The sequence below is a fragment of the Somniosus microcephalus genome, chromosome 2 (assembly GCF_052327205.1).
Source record: "Somniosus microcephalus isolate GS21.2 chromosome 2, FLI_Smic_1.0, whole genome shotgun sequence".
NCBI lineage: Eukaryota > Metazoa > Chordata > Chondrichthyes > Squaliformes > Somniosidae > Somniosus > Somniosus microcephalus.
The window spans coordinates 317,245,450-317,261,271 of record NC_140988.1 but is presented as its reverse complement, the minus strand read 5'-3'; the positions used below and the strand labels follow the sequence as shown (position 1 = coordinate 317,261,271).

The window sequence follows — 15,822 nt, the reverse complement described above, 5'->3', positions numbered from 1 at the left end:
ACCATCATCGAACTTCGGAAGGAGTCAGCATTGATTGGAATAGCTTATAAATGACTAACTATAAATCTCCTTTCACAAATTTGGTAGTGAGATAATTCTAGAAGGAAAGTAAACTATCAATTTGAATCATAACACTTATACATCATTTACTATACAAAAAGATAGGTGAAATAGTTAAAACCCAGTTAAAACAATCAGGTGCATTAAAATAGGAGACAAAGGAATGTCTGTTTGGTGCATTGTGTTTGTCCACTAATATTGGCAACAGGAATTTTCAGACTTATATTTCTTATTTATCACTGAATAAAAATGACAGCAAACAAATGACTGCCTGTCTAAATTTCTGCCCCCAAACATTGCAATTATACCAGGAATTTATACATCCTCCATGCCTACAAGATCTCTTCCCGCACAAAGCTCTTAATTTAAAAAATTAGACCTCAGGGCTCATTTTAATAATTGCTGTCAACACGGCAACAATTTGGGCCACCTGCTTTGTCGGCAGTGGTTTGTTCAGGACTGAGCTATTCTCCCATCAGCACAACAACAACTGAAACATATCCGTCGATTCAATGGGATTATCAAAAAAACATCTGGCCTGTTCCTCCACCCCGCCACCCACCCACCCCCCCACCCCCAAGGCCAGGAATGAAGCCTTAGCCTAAATGTTGTGGTTCCTTCACTGCCCCTTGAAAGCATGCTCTGCCCACTCCTCCCCACCACACTTCTCACTGGCCCACCCACATCTCACACCTGTGCTCCCTCCTAAGCTTTGGGCCTTAAGCCACCCGCACCCACTTCCCTCCCAAGGTTGTCATTACAAAGACTGCACGGTTCAAGAAGGCGACTCACCACCACCTTCTCAAGGGCAATTAGGGATGGGCAATAAATGCTGGCCTTGCCAGCGATGCCCACATCCCGTGAATGAATAATAAAAATAATTACTTTCTGAAATACCCTGCAAACAATAAACTTATTCCTCAGTACAGAATACAAAGCATGTATTTTGTTGATTACTGCACAGTAGGTTCTGTTGTTATTACAAGGATGCAGTTAAAATAAAGAAGTAAAATTGATATGACCTTCGATTCTCTACCATCTCTTCAGCCTCTCCTACAACTTTCTCACTTTTTCTTGGAAATTTGATTGAGGTCAATCAATTTTTAACAAAGGTGATTCTTCTTCATCTTCTAATTACTGTTCTTACGTGTGTACTTCACAAGTTGTAGAGGATGTTGTTATCTTTCTATGATCCATCATCAAGTGGCAGCTTGGCTCAGTTTGTAGCATTCCTACCTCTCAGTCAGAAGGCCTTGGGTTCAAGCCCCGTGTTAATGCAGGGCTTGAGCCCATAAGCTTGGCTGACAATTGAAATGAGGTGCTGTCTTTTTGATGAGGCATGAAACTCAGACCTCACCTAACTGTGCAGATGGATGGATCAGATCCTATGGCACTATTTGACCTTATTTCATTACTGTTTATGGGATCTGTGTGCAGCTGGATGATGTGTTTGTTAATTGGTTGTAAAGCACTTTGATATGTGAAAGGCTCCAATATAAAACACGAACTGCAGAGGTTCAAGGAGGTGGCTCACCTTCAGCTTCTCGAGGGCAATTAGAGATGGGCAATAAATATTGGCCTTGCCAGCGATGCCCACATCCCGTGAATGAATAATGAAAAAGCAGACTGTTCTGTATAATCTGTGTACAGTTATTGAGAAGAATATTCTACAGGTGATCTCCTTGCCCCTGGAAATCTGCACTTGGTCAGTTTGGTGATTGATTTATCAGTAGTTGATTTATCAATATTATCTGGCACAGTGCACTTCTAAATAAATGACCACCGTATGATCTTCCATCTAAGTTCTGTTGATAGTTATGTAGTTTACTGTCAGTCACTATCTATGTCAGAAGCAGTGATTCATAATTCATCCTCTAACTCTTTTTCCATCAACTTCCTTCAGATAGCACAGATATGCAACTCTCATTCCTCTTGAAGTTCACAGAAATTACAGCACAGACAGAGCCTACTTGACTAATCACACCTGTATTCATGCTTGCTCTTTAATTACAACTCTAGTGCCATCCCCTGCTTCTTCCTTGCAGCAGTGGTTTCATCCCAATCTTGTTTTCCTCAAGTAACAACGGAAAATGCTGGAAAAACTCAGCAGGCCAGACAACATCCGTGGAGAGAAAATAGAGTCAACGTTTCGAGTCAAACTCTTTGTCAAGACTGGAGAGGCACAGGAAATGAAATAGATTGAAAGGCCAGGCTGGGAGAGAACAAAAGAGAAATGAAGAGACATTAAGAGGTATTCAAAACGAGACGAGATGGTGATAGGACCAGTGGAGACAAAAGACGGCTCTAGATTAGGAGTGAAATGTGCTGGCAGAATGAGAGACAGCTGCCATGTGGGAGAGAGAAAAAAAAGAAAAGAAAAAAAAAAGGGGGCGGGGGAAAGGGCCAAAACAAAGGTGGGGATGAAAAATAAGTAAAAATGTAATAGGATCTGAAATTGTTGAACTCGATATTGAGTCCGGAAGGCTGTAAAGTGCGTAATCGGAAGATGAGGTGCTGTTCCTCGAGTTTACGCTGAATCAGTACGCCTCCATGTTGAACACCACTTGGAAGAAGCACAGAGAGTAGCAAGGACACAATGTACTCTGGGTGGGGGACTTCAATGACCATCACAAAGAGTAGCTCGGTAGCACCACTACTGGCCAAGTCCTGAAGGACATAGCTGGCAGTCTGAGACCGCGACAGGTGGTGAGAGAACCAACACGAGGGAAAAACCTACTTGACCTCGTCCTCACCAATCAACCTGTCACAGATGCATCTGTCCATGACAGCACTGGTAGCAGTGACCACCCCACAGACATTGTGGAGACGAAGTCCCGTTTTCACACTGAAGACACCCTCCATCATGTTGTGTGGCACGACCACCATGCTAAATGGGATAGATTCAGAACAGACTTAACAGATCAAAACTGTGCACCGATGAGGCGCTGTGGGCCATCAGTAGCAGCAGAATTGTATTCCACCACAATCTGTAACCTCATGGCCTGGCATATCCCTCACTCTACAATTACCATCAAGCCAGGGGACCAACACTGGTTCAATAAGGAGTGTAGAAGAGCATGCTAGGAGCAGCACCAGGCATATCAAAAAGTGCGGTGCCAACCTGGGGAAGCTGCAACTCAGGATTACATGCATGCTAAAAAGCGGAAGCAGCATGCTATTGACAAGGCTAAGAGATCCCACAATCAACAGATCAGATCAAAGCTCTGCAGTCCTGCACATCCAGTCATGAACGGTGGTGGACCATTAAACAACTAACGGGAGGAGGAGGCTCCATGAATATCCCCATCCTCAATGATGGTAGAGCCCACCACATGAGTGCAAAAGACAAAGCTGAAGCATTTGCAACCATATTCAGCCAGAAGTGCCGATTGGATCGGCCTCCTCCTGAGCTCCCCACCCCAACAGAAGCCAGTCTTCAGCCAATTTGATTCACTCCACGTGATATCAAGAAATGGCTCAGTGCATTGGATATAGCAAAGGCTGTGAGCCCTGACAACATCCCAGCTGTCGTGCTGAAGACTTGTGCTCCAGAAGTGGCTGCGCCTCTAGCCAAGCTGTTCCAGTACAGCAATAACACTGGCATCTATCTGACAATGTGGAGAACTGCCCAGGTATGTCCTGTCCACAAAAAGCAGGACAAATCCAATCTGGCCAATTACCGCCCCATCAGTCTACTCTCAATCATCAGCAAGTGATGGAAGGTATCATTGAGAGTGCTATCAAGCAGCACTTACTCACCAATAACCTGCTCACTGATGCCCAGTTTGGGTTCTGCCAGGACCACTCGGCTCCAGACCTCATTACAGCCTTGGTCCAAACATGGAAAAGAGGTGAATTCCAGTTGTGAGGTGAGATTGACTGTCCTTGACATCAAGGCAGCATTTGACCGAGTGTGGCATCAAGGAGCCCAAGTAAAACTGAAGACAATGGGAATCGGGGGGAAAACTCTCCACTGGCTGAAGTCATACCCAGCACAAAGAATGATGGTTGTAGTTGTTGGAGGTCAATCATCACAGCCCTAGGACATTGCTGCTGGAGTTCCTGAGAGCAGTGTCCTAGGCCCAACCATCTTCAGCTACTTCATCAATGACCTTCCCTCCATCATAAGGTCAGAAGTGGAGATGTTCACTGATGACTGCACAGTGTTCAGTGCCATTTGCAACTCTTCAGATAATGAAACAGTCCATGCCTGCATGCAACAAGACCTGGATGACATTCAGGCTTGGGCTGATAAGTGGCAGTTAACATTCGCGCCACACAAGTGCCAGGCAATGACTATCTCCAACAATTGAGCGTCTAATCACTGCCCCTTGACATTCAACGGCATTACCATCGCCGAATCCCCCACCATCAATATCCTGGGGGTCGCCATTGACCAGAAACTTAACTGGACCAGCCACATAAATACTGTGGCAACAAGAGCAGATCAGAGGCTGGGTATTCTGCAGCGAGTGTCTCACTTCCTGACTCCCCAAAGCCTTTCCACCATTTACAAGGCACAAGTAAGGAGTGTGATGAAATACTCTCCCCTTGCCTGGATGAGTGCAGCTCCAACAACACTCAAGAAGCTCGAAACCATCCAAGACAAAGCAGCCCGCTTGATTGGTACCCTATCCATCACCTTAAACATTCACTCCCTCCACTACCGGCGTACCGTGGCTGCAATGTGTACCATCTACAAGATGCACGGCAGCAACTCGCCAAGGCTTCTTCAGCAGCACCTCCCAAACCCGTGAACTCTTCCACCTAGAAGGACAAGGGCAGCAGGCGCATGGGAACACCACCACCTCCAAGTTCCCCTCCAAGTCACACACCATCCTGACTTGGAATTTTATCGTCGTTCCTTCGTCATCACTGGGTCAAAATCCTGGAACTCCCTACCTAACAGCACTGTGGGAGTACTATCACCACATGGACTGCAGCGGTTCAAGAAGGCGGCTCAGCACCACCTTCTCAAGGGCAATTAGGGATGGGCAATAAATGCTGGCCTTGCCAGCAATGCCCACATCCCATGAAAGAAAAAATATATATAAATTGCTTGTTCTGGATGGTGTTGAGCTTCTTGAGTGTTGTTGGAGCTGCACTCATCCAGGCAAGTGGATAGTATTCCTTCATACTCCTGACTTGTGCCCTGTAGGTGGTGGAAAGGCTTTGGGGAGTCAGGAGGTGAGACACTCGCCGCAGAATATCCAGCCTCTGTTACGCTCTCGCAGCCACAGTATTTATGGTCCAATGCATAGAGAGTAGCCGGCCATCCCCTCGGTCACACAAGTAGCACCTACAAAAAGTTCACAATTAAATAAAGGTTTTAAGTCACCCAGATTCAAAAAGGTGAGAAATCCTCGAATGGGTTATCAGATAGGTCTGTTATAGGCATCCCTTGTCTCCAAGCGGTAATCCATTCACTTGCCTATAATCTGCAAAAAGTGCTAGCTCTGAGGACTGCCTCATAATGAGGGAATCATGGCAATTTCCAGGTTAGCTAGAATTAACATGCAGGATCTTCTTCCTGTACTCACAAATCAGTTGTATGCTGAGAGAGTAGTATGTCTTTCCGTTAATGTATGAAACAGTACCATCAAGTGGCACTCCATTGGCAATGTGCTGCATTCCACAGGCCCTTGCACTCTTGGGAAGCCTTCCACTCTGAAGAAGCCCAAAGCCCACTCATGTTGCAAAGGCTGGTTCCATTGGGACAAACCGCAGTGTCTGCCCTGGAGATTCAAGTATTTTTTGAAGTTCACCTCCAGCACATCAGCAAGTTATTTCAATGAATGTTCAACCTGAATCTATAAATTGCAAACTCCAGAGTATCTCCACAGCACTGTATTAGTGCACGTCATTCCTAAAAAACTGCAGTCATGAAGTTTCATTCTACCGCTTACATTTTGTAAATAACTAAAGCACAACTGCCAAGTTCTCAGAATCATTTACTTCTTCATTGTGTGATTTGCTGAAACAGAGATTGATGCATTCATTAGGAGAGATTTTGCAAGCATATAGGAAAATAAATAAAAGCAAAAGAATTATGCTGGAAATTTGAAATAAAAACAGAAAATGATGGAAACCCTTGGCAGGTCAAGCAGCATCGGTGGAGAGAAAAACAGTGTTAACGGCCTGGATATTACCAGGAACGGTTACGTAGACAGTGGCGGGCGGCGGAGATGCGGAATTTTGGACGGGAAACCCAGAAGTCCGGGTTTCCCCGCAGGCGCAGTGTGTGTCTTTTGACCCTGACAGATTCTCCTTCCACAGATGCTGCTGACTGTTTCCAGCATTGTCGGTTTTTATTTCAAAATTTCTGAAGGTAAGCATGCAGGTGCAGCAGGCGGTTAAGAAGGCAAATGGTATGTTGGCCTTCGTAGCGAGAGGGTTTGAGTACAGGAACAAGGATGTCTTGCTACAGTTGTACAGGGCCTTGGTGAGACCACATCTTGAGTATTGTGTGCAGTTTTGGTCGCCCTATCTGAGGAAGGATGTTCTTGCCATGGAAGGAGTTCAGCAAAGATTCACCAGGCTGATACCTGGGATGGCAGGAATGATGTATGAGGAGAGATTGAGTCGATTGGGCTTGTACTCGTTGGAGTTTAGAAGAATGAGAGGTGATCTCATTGAAACTTATAAAATTCTGACAGGACTGGACAGGCTAGATGCAGGAAGGATGTTCCCGATGGTCAGGGAGTCCAGAACCAGGGGTCACAGTCTAAGGATAAGGGGTAGGCCATTTAGGACAGAAATGAGGAGGAATTTCTTCACCCAGAGAGTGGTGAACCTGTGGAATTCTCTACCACAGAAGGCAGTAGAGGCCAATACATTAAATATATTTAAGAAGGATTTGGATATATTTCTTAAGGCTAAAGGGATCAAGGGGTATGGGGAGAAAGCAGGGACCGGGTACTGAATTTGGATGATCAGCCATGATCGCATTGAATGGCGGAGCAGGCTCGAGGGGCCAAATGGCCTACTCCTGCTCCTATCTTCTATGTTTCTATGTAAATACTGGTCCAATTCAGCAATACAATTATATAGATGGTTGTATGAAACTAGGTGATCAAGTTGCAGCCATGATTTAATCTCATTTTTTTAAATTTCCCATTTGGGCTTCCTGAATTAGTTGCACTTATCAAGGACTAACATAGTAAAGGACAATGATTCATTTATTAGCAACTTTGATTATGTTTAGAAATAAGCAATGTAGTAAAAATGTTAGCAGACAGGTAAATAGTTTCGATCAATTTTATTAGGACATGATTAAAAGAACAATTAATTTAAGTTTTTGTCTAGCCATTTAGAATAAAGAAATTAAAACGCAAGATAATTCCAATGAATTTGCACTTGTTGTATGCTGGCTTTTATGTTCCAAATGAGATCCGCAGGAAATTTGGGGGTAAGTTCCTATCGGCAGGATTGGTGCAAAAAACAACTTAAATTTCAGCATACGTGCGATCCAGGAAATTCTGGGCCAATACAATGAAATTTTCATAGGTAATGCAAAATGATGGTGTTCAGGATCGGAGCTGAAAGGAGTGGTAAGTGCAGCATTTCGATTTTAGGGCCAGTACAGTTCTGTGGATGCCTGATGGACCAAGTTAAAATTGGCCCTCATGTCTCTTACCAATGATCCCTGTAATTTTTTTGGGCCGTGCAGCCCCTTTAACAGGCTGTGCGGCTTATTCAAAATTCCATGCATGCGTGTTTTTTTCAATTTAAAAGCTGGCTCACTGGCTGCGCAGGACCCCGAGAGCGCTGCCTTAAAGGAAACATTGCCTCTTACCATGTTCAACCAACAGCTATCATCTCTTAGCGCTATGGCTCTATTCTTAGTACTTCTTCATCAATTGATGTTCTTACTATCACAACCCTTTGACCTTAAATTCTCCTTCTGCATTCCCAACATTGCAACAGTAACTATACTTCAAAAGTACTTCATTGGTTGTAAAGCATTGGTTGGGACGCCCTGAGATTGTGAACGGCGCTATATAAATGCTTTTATATAATGCCGGAGGCACACTGCTTCATTGTGAGGATGATAGCATCGGGGCCAATAAAAATCGCTTGGAAACTCCGTGAGACCTGAGAGAGCAACTGGGGAGGAGGAGAGAGAGTGAGAACACAAACTGGGGGAGGAAGATAGAGAGAGATAGAGAGGGAGAGCGAGTGCAGCTCCAACGACACTCAAAAAGCTCGACACCATCCAGGACAAAGCAGCCCGCTTGATTGGCACTCGCTCTACCACCTTAAACATTCACTCCCTCCACCATCGGCATACTGTGGCTGCAGTGTGTACCATCTACAAGATGCACTGCAGCAACTCGCCAAGGTTTCTTCGGCAGCACCTCCCAAACCCGCGACCTCTACCACCTAGAAGGACAAGGGCTGCAGGCGCATAGGAACACCACCACCTCCAAGTTCCCCTCCAAGTCACACACCATCTTGACTTAGAAGTATATCACCGATCCTTCATCGCTGGGTCAAAATCCTGGAACTCCCTCCCTAACAGCACTGTGGGTGTACCTTCACCACACGGACTGCAGCGGTTCAAGAAGGCGGCTCACCACCACCTTCTCAAGAACAACTAGGGATGGGCAATAAATGCTGGCCTAGCCAGAGACACCCACATCGCATGAACGAATAATTTTTAAAAATGTTTTTCTTTCTTTTTTCCCATTGCTAAAGCTGCCTCCAAGAAGCTCAATTTCTCTTTCTTATCCCTCAACAATTCTTCTCTCTATAAAATCCAAGTCCTCACAATATTTAAATACTGCTCCCACATCGGAGTTTCTCTTTTACCCTTTCGGGCACATAGAAGACTAAGAACTGCCTGATAGACAATCCTTCTCTAACTTCCAACCTCTTTCTCCATCATAAGCTTTGTGTCTTTATCTGTTTTATCAGTACAATCACAGTTGTTGCTCCTCTGAACTTTCTTTCCTTGTTCCTGTTAAGTTCCAAATGTAACGATCCCTATGTTTTTCCTCCTTCCACACTGTTGTAATTTTACTTCTCAAATCCCTCAGCCTTCCCTTCTTCCTGCAATTTATAGGTATTAAACCCCAAGCTTGGCATTACCAAATAACTATGTGATTTATCTCATCTTCTCTCCTACTTGTGGTGTCCTACACTATGGCTTTGGATTTTCACCAGCGTCTTTAATTAATAATAATAATTTAAAAAACTTAGTAACAATTCACAAGTTCCACTGCGAGCAGAAGGAATTTTGTGACAGATTTTTAGAACAACAGTGTTCACTAAAACTGATTTATCTTGTACTCCCATAACAAAATAACTGATTGGTAACATTAGGAAATCAATATTAACTGGAAGAAAATGTCATTTCTGCAAGCTCCAATGGTATCATTGAATGTACACCAGATGCACTGTGTAGATACAATACTCCCATACTTAAAGACTATGGACACTGTAAATTCACTCCATCAACACCTGTACTTTACAATTTATAGACAGTGATCCACTTCTCTCATTCTGCTTTCTGCAGCAAAAAATTCCAATCATTTACTCTGAAGCCAGCCACGCATTCTCCTTCATTCCTGAATCTGGCTGAACAACAGCTGCTTAGCCCGTATTGCGTTGCTCCGATGGGAAGCATGGGAAGCTCACTGCAGGTGTTTCCTCATAATAATTGTGCTGAAGTGAGTGCTGAAGTCTTTCTGGCAAAGTTGTTTGCTGGAGACATCCTGTCTCTGGGAGCAATACAGCCAGCAAATTAAGTTTAATAGGAAAGCTTCAAGGGGCTATTCTCAACTAGCTGAGTGAAGTTAATCACATCTTCTAAAATATTCAAGCTCTGCAATGGATTGGCTTCCAGCAACCACAGAATGTTAACTAACTGTTGAAAATCATCAACTGTTCATCTGAAGCAGTCTAATCTGCTGCCAGCATATCTTCCAAAATAACACAACCCGGGCAGTTAAAACATGGAATAAAAACAGAAAATGCTGGAGAAACTCAGCAGGTCAGGCAGCATCTGCGAAGAGAGAAACAGAGTTAAAATTTCAGGTCGATGACCTTTCGTCAGAACTGGAAAAAAGCAGGAAATGGAACAGATTTTTAAGCAAGTGAAGAGGCTGGGAATGGGGGAGGGGTTGAAAGAACAAAGGGGAAGGTCTGTGATATGATGGAAGGCAGAAGAGGTTAAGCGACATCGGGGTAGATTTTGCCGATCCTGTCGGGAAGAAGGCGGGACTTCCCCTTTCGGGTTTTTGATCCGCCTACTTCGACGTCCGGCCAATCCACGCGATTTTCCCTTGATTGACCTTGTTGAGCCCGCCCAGCGGGCTCAGCAGGCCAATTAAGGGCCACCCGGCAACAGGTGACGTCACAGACTGCAATTTCATCTGTCAAGAGTTCTTGACAGATGAAATATCAGCATTTCACAGCTGTTTGAAGCTGTCAAACACTGACAGTCTGAGTTCTGACATGAGTCATTCTGCACAGACTCAGTTAGAACTCTTACCGGCACTCAAAGCTGAAGGCTGTCACTTTTGACAGATCGCAGCCATTCAGCTTTAAGTACCGGCTGAGTGATGCGCTCCCGACGGCTACAGGAAGAAAGGCTGTGAAGGTAAGTACAGGTAAGTAAAAGTTCTTTACACACTTTAGACACACCAAACACACTTACCTTTACACTCATGCACCCATCACTCACCTGAGCGCCAACATCGCGACCCCTCCAGCTCCTTCAACCCGACGGCCCGCCTGCTCTAACCTGGCGTGGTTTGGAGCTGTCGGGAAACCCACACGAAACCCCTCAAAATAGGGATTAGGCTAATTGGCACTAATCCTTTCCTGCCTGGTTTCGGCGGGTCCCAGTGTGGGGCGGGTACCCACTGCCCCTGAAACTTACGTGGGGCGGGGTTTTGGGCGGGATGGTGTCGGGACCCCCAAATTCAGGATTTTCCCCCCCACACGCCTGAAACCCCGCCTGACGGCTGCAAGAAGATCTAGCCCATTAAGAGATATTCAAGGCAAAAGGAGATGGTAATGGGACAGGTTAAGAAACAAAGGATGGCTCTGGATGAAGTGTAAATTGCACTGGCAGAATGAAAGACAGCTGCCATGTGGGGAAGAAGAAAAAAAGACAGACAAAGAGTGTGGATAAAATATTATATATATATATGATAGGGGCCGAGGTTATGATCTGAAATTGTTGAACTCTATGTTGAGTCCGGAAGGCTGTAAAGTGCCTAATCGAAAGATGAGGTGCTGTTCCTCGAGCTTACGCTGAGCTTCCGTGGAACAATGCAAGAGGCCAAGAGACGGTGAGGTCTAAGTGGGAGTGGAGAGGTGAATTAAAGTGACAGGCAACCGGAAGCTTGGGGTCCCCTTTATGGACTGAACGGAGATGTTCCGCAAAGCGGTCACTCAATCTGCGTTTGGTCTCCCCAATGTATAAGGAGACCATATCGTGAGCAGCGAATACATTATACTAAATTGCGAGAATTACAAGTAAATTGCTGTTTCACCTGGAAGGGGTGTTTGGGGCCCTGGACAGTGGGAAGCGGGGAGGTATAAGGGCATGTGTTGCATCTCCTGCACTTGCATGGGAAGGTGCCGGGTGAAGGGGAAGGGGTGTTGGGGGTGATAGAGGTGTGGACTAGGGTGTCGTGGAGGGAGTGGTCTCTACGGAATGCTGAAAGGGGAGGTGAGGGGAAGATGCGTTTGGTGGTGGGATCACGCTGGAGGTGGCAGAAATGGTGAAGGATGATCCGTTGAATGTGGAGGCTGGTGGGGTGAAAGTTGAGGACAAGGGGAACTCTGTCGTGGTTCCGGGAGGGAGGGGCAGGGGTGAGGGCAGAAGTGTGGGAGATAGAACGGACACGGTCAAGGGCCGTGTCAACCACTGTAGAGGGGCATCCTCAGTTGAGGAAAAAGGAAGACATGTCAGAAGCACTGGTATGGAAGGTGGCATCGTCAGAGCAGATGCGGCGGAGACGGAGAAACTAGGAGAATGGAATAGAGTCCATACAGGAAGCGAGATGGGAGGAAGTGTAGTCCAGGAAGTGTAGTCCAAAATTTTCTTTTTGTATTAGAGATAAAATATGGACTCCGGTGCTCAAATGGAACCAAAAGAATTTGAAACACTGCCTTGTTAATTGTAAATAAATGTTGTCTGAAATTTAATTTGCTTGCTCTAAGAATAGGAAGACTGTAATGGCAAATTCCATGGCTATGGTGGATTTTTACAGTACTCAACGAACATTTGAAAAAGATGGATAGAAAAAAACCTGGCGCTCCATTAAGCCTGGTCCATTGAGTCAACTAGGCATCTTGACACTTAATGCTCCCCACCCACGAGCAGCCACATAACTGCTTGAAAGCACAAAAGGTAATGTTCACATTGTATTCTTAAAACAATCGTATTCAAGTGATTCACTTTCTGAAACATAATCTTGAGATTCAGCTAAGATTTTCACATTGTGCTGGTTTCATTATTTGTGCTGTTTGACATCATCTAAACTCTTCAATCGAAAAACAACCTTATATTTGAATCTAATTATTATTTTACATATATTGTGGCAAAACCACCAATGAACTCCTGTACAAACGCATAACTGTCTTTAAACCAATGTTACAGCATCTATGTTTGTTTGCTGAGTGTAAACAGGCTTTCTGTAAAAGCCCTGAAACAACACGATGACGTCATCACGTTGGTCACGTGATGCCCCGAACGGCGGGAAACGTGATGGCGTCATGACGTCAGAGAGTGGGAGGTCCTAGGGTCAGACCTCGTGGAACAAGCTGCTGTATAGACCTGTTTGCTGTTGCTCCTGCATGCTTTTGTTTTGTTCACTTGTTTAATTAAATTCGGTTGATTTACTGAACTGACTCGACCTCAGTGATTCAGTTAGGAATCCGTTGATTACTACATTGGTGACCCCGAAGCTTCGCGGACGATTTTCGCGGAGGCAAGCTCGAGAACAAGATGGATGTGAATGCAGCGAGTTGGAAGCTCCCTCAATTTTGGGAACAACAGGCAGCCTCCTGGTTCGTGCAAGCGGAGGCTCAGTTCCAACTGCGAAACACAGTGCTGGATCAGACCCGTTAGCTTTATGTGGTCTCCGCACTGGACAGCTTGACGGCTTCCCGAATTATCAGCCTGCTGGAGTCCCCGCCCGTGGAGAACAAGTACGAAACGCTCAAGGTGCGCCTCATGCAAATATTCGGTCTCACGAAGGCGGAGCGCGCGCGACGCTTGCTCGCACTCCCCGGGTTAGGCGATGCTAAGCCTTCCGAGTTGATGAGCCACATGCTCACCCTCCTCGGGTCTGAGCTGCAGTGTTTTATATTTTGGGAACTGTTCCTGAGCCAGCTCCCTGAGCAGGTGCAAGCAGCCCTGGCCAGGTCGACGGCTACGGACGGTGTGGCGCTTGCGGCCGAAGCTGACACCATTTACGCGGTGATGCAGCAGTACCTCGACGCGTCCCGCCTCCAAGAACCCCGCCTCGGCGCCTCCACAGACCGGCCTTTGCTACTACCACGCCCGTTTCGGTCAGAAAACCAGATGCTGCCGACCCCCGTGTAAATTCGTGCTGCCGGCACCGAGAAAGCAGCAAAACTGATTGCGCGACCGGAGGGGAGACCCTGAGGTTGGTTCCGCGTCCACGCTGACAGTTGGTGATTCCGGGAAATTGTTGTACATCACCGACTCCATTTCGGGCCGGCGTTTCTTGTGCGACACGGGCGCCCAGTGCAGCATCCTCCCCGCTTCGGTCCTCGACGTCCGATCTGGGAGGCACGGTTCTCCACTACAGGCCGCCAATGGCAGCGCCATCCCTACGTACGGGAAGCGGCGGATCCGATTGTGTCTCGGTGGGCAACTTTTCCACTGGGAGTTTATAACCGCCACGATACCACTGGCAATCCTCGGCGCTGACTTTTTCTGCACGCATGGCCTACTGGTCGACGAACATAATCGCCGCCTGATTCATGCCACCTCACAGGCCCCCATTCCCTGTTTTCGGGGCTCCGGCGCGATCCACGCGGTTGCCCGCACCAAGTCGACGCCCGACGAGTTCACCCGCCTGCTCAAGGAATTTCCAGAGCTCGCTCGACCCACCTTCTCAGCGACGACCGCCAAACATGGTGTTGAACGCCACATCGCGACGACCGGCCCCCCGGTTTACGCCCGGGCTCGGCGATTCGAGGCCAGCAAACTCGAAGCCGCGAAGGCAGAATTCGCCACTATGGAGCGGCTGGGAATCGTTCGCCGGTCAGATAGTCCCTGGTCGTCTCCGCTACACATTGTGCCAAAGCCCGGCGGTGGGTGGCGGCCCTGTGGTGATTATCGGCGCCTCAATGAGGTCACGACTCCGGACCGGTACCCAATACCGTACATTCAAGATTTTTCCGCCCACTTAGCCGGCACTTCGTGGTTCTCCAAGATCGACCTCGTCCGCGGGTACCACCAAGTGCCCGTCCACCCTCAGGGCGTCCAGAAGACGGCGGTCATTACCCCGTTTGGCCTTTTTGAATTTTTACGAATGCCTTTCAGACTCAAAAATGCGGCGCAGGCATTCCAACGCCTCATGGATTCGGTGCTACGGGATCTCAAATTCCTTTTCGTGTACCTAGATGACATCCTCATCACCAGCGCGTCAAAGGAGGAGCATCTACGTCACCTGCGCGTCCTTTTCCGCCGTCTCCAGGAACATGGTCTTATAATTAACCCAAACAAGTGCCAATTCGGACTGAGGCAGATCGATTTTCTGGGCTACCGCATCACCGCAGAAGGGGCACTGCCACTCCGGGCGAAAGTGGCAGCCGTCGCTGCGTTCCCACGGCCACAATCCGTCAAGGCGCTCCAAGAATTCCTCGGCATGGTAAATTTTTACCATCGCTTTGTCCCCCGGGCTGCCCAGCTCATGCAGCCGCTCTACGAGGCATTCCGAGGGAAACCGGGGAAGGAACCTGTGATTTGGTCGCCGGTTATGGACCGCGCTTTTGGGGACACGAAAGAGGCCCTCGCCAATGCGACGATGTTGGCGCACCCGCTGCCCGGCGCCACCATCGCGCTCATGACAGATGCGTCGGACTACGCCGTCGACGCCGTGCAAGAGCAATGGGTCGACGGGACATGGCAACCGCTGGCGTTTTTTAGCCACCAGTTACGTAGTAACGAACGTAGCTATAGCACATTTGACCAGGAGCTGTTGGCGTTGTTCCTGGCCATCCGCCACTTTCGCTTTTTATTGGAAGGACGCCAATTCGTTGCTTTCGTGGATCACAAGCCCCTGACGTTTGCCATGGCCAAGACGACTGAGCCGTGGTCGGCCCGACAGCAACGGCAACTCACCTTCATTTCCGAGTTTACCACTGACATCCGGCACGTGGCCGGCAAGGACAACGTTGTTGCCGACTGCCTCTCGTGTGCGGCCGTCCAGGCCGTCCAGCTGGGTCTCGACTATTCGCTAATGGCGGCTAACCAAGCGGCTGACCCGGAGACGCACGCTTTCCGTTCCGATTTGTCCTGCCTGCGGCCAGTGGACGTACTTTTCCACTCAGACGGCACGTCCTTGCTCTGCAATGTCTCCCTGGGAGACCCACGCTCGATCGTTCCGTCATCCTGGCGCAGGAAAGTATTCGATATCATGCACGACCTTGCACACCCGGGCGTGCGTGCTTCACAGAAATTGTTAGCATCCAAGTTTGTCTTGAGGGGAATGAGAAAAGGTGTGCGCGACTGGGCCAACACCTGTGTCGTGTGCCAGAGGGCGAAGGTGC

The 15,822-nt window shown here is 47.4% G+C and overlaps 1 protein-coding gene across 1 annotated transcript in view; it reads right to left on the bottom strand.

Moving 5' to 3' along the window:
- The window catches only part of LOC147123535 (A disintegrin and metalloproteinase with thrombospondin motifs 12-like), a 967,639-nt gene that overhangs the window by 619,997 nt on the left and 331,820 nt on the right, over positions 1-15,822 (bottom strand). The gene's annotated exons all lie outside the window — the stretch shown is intronic.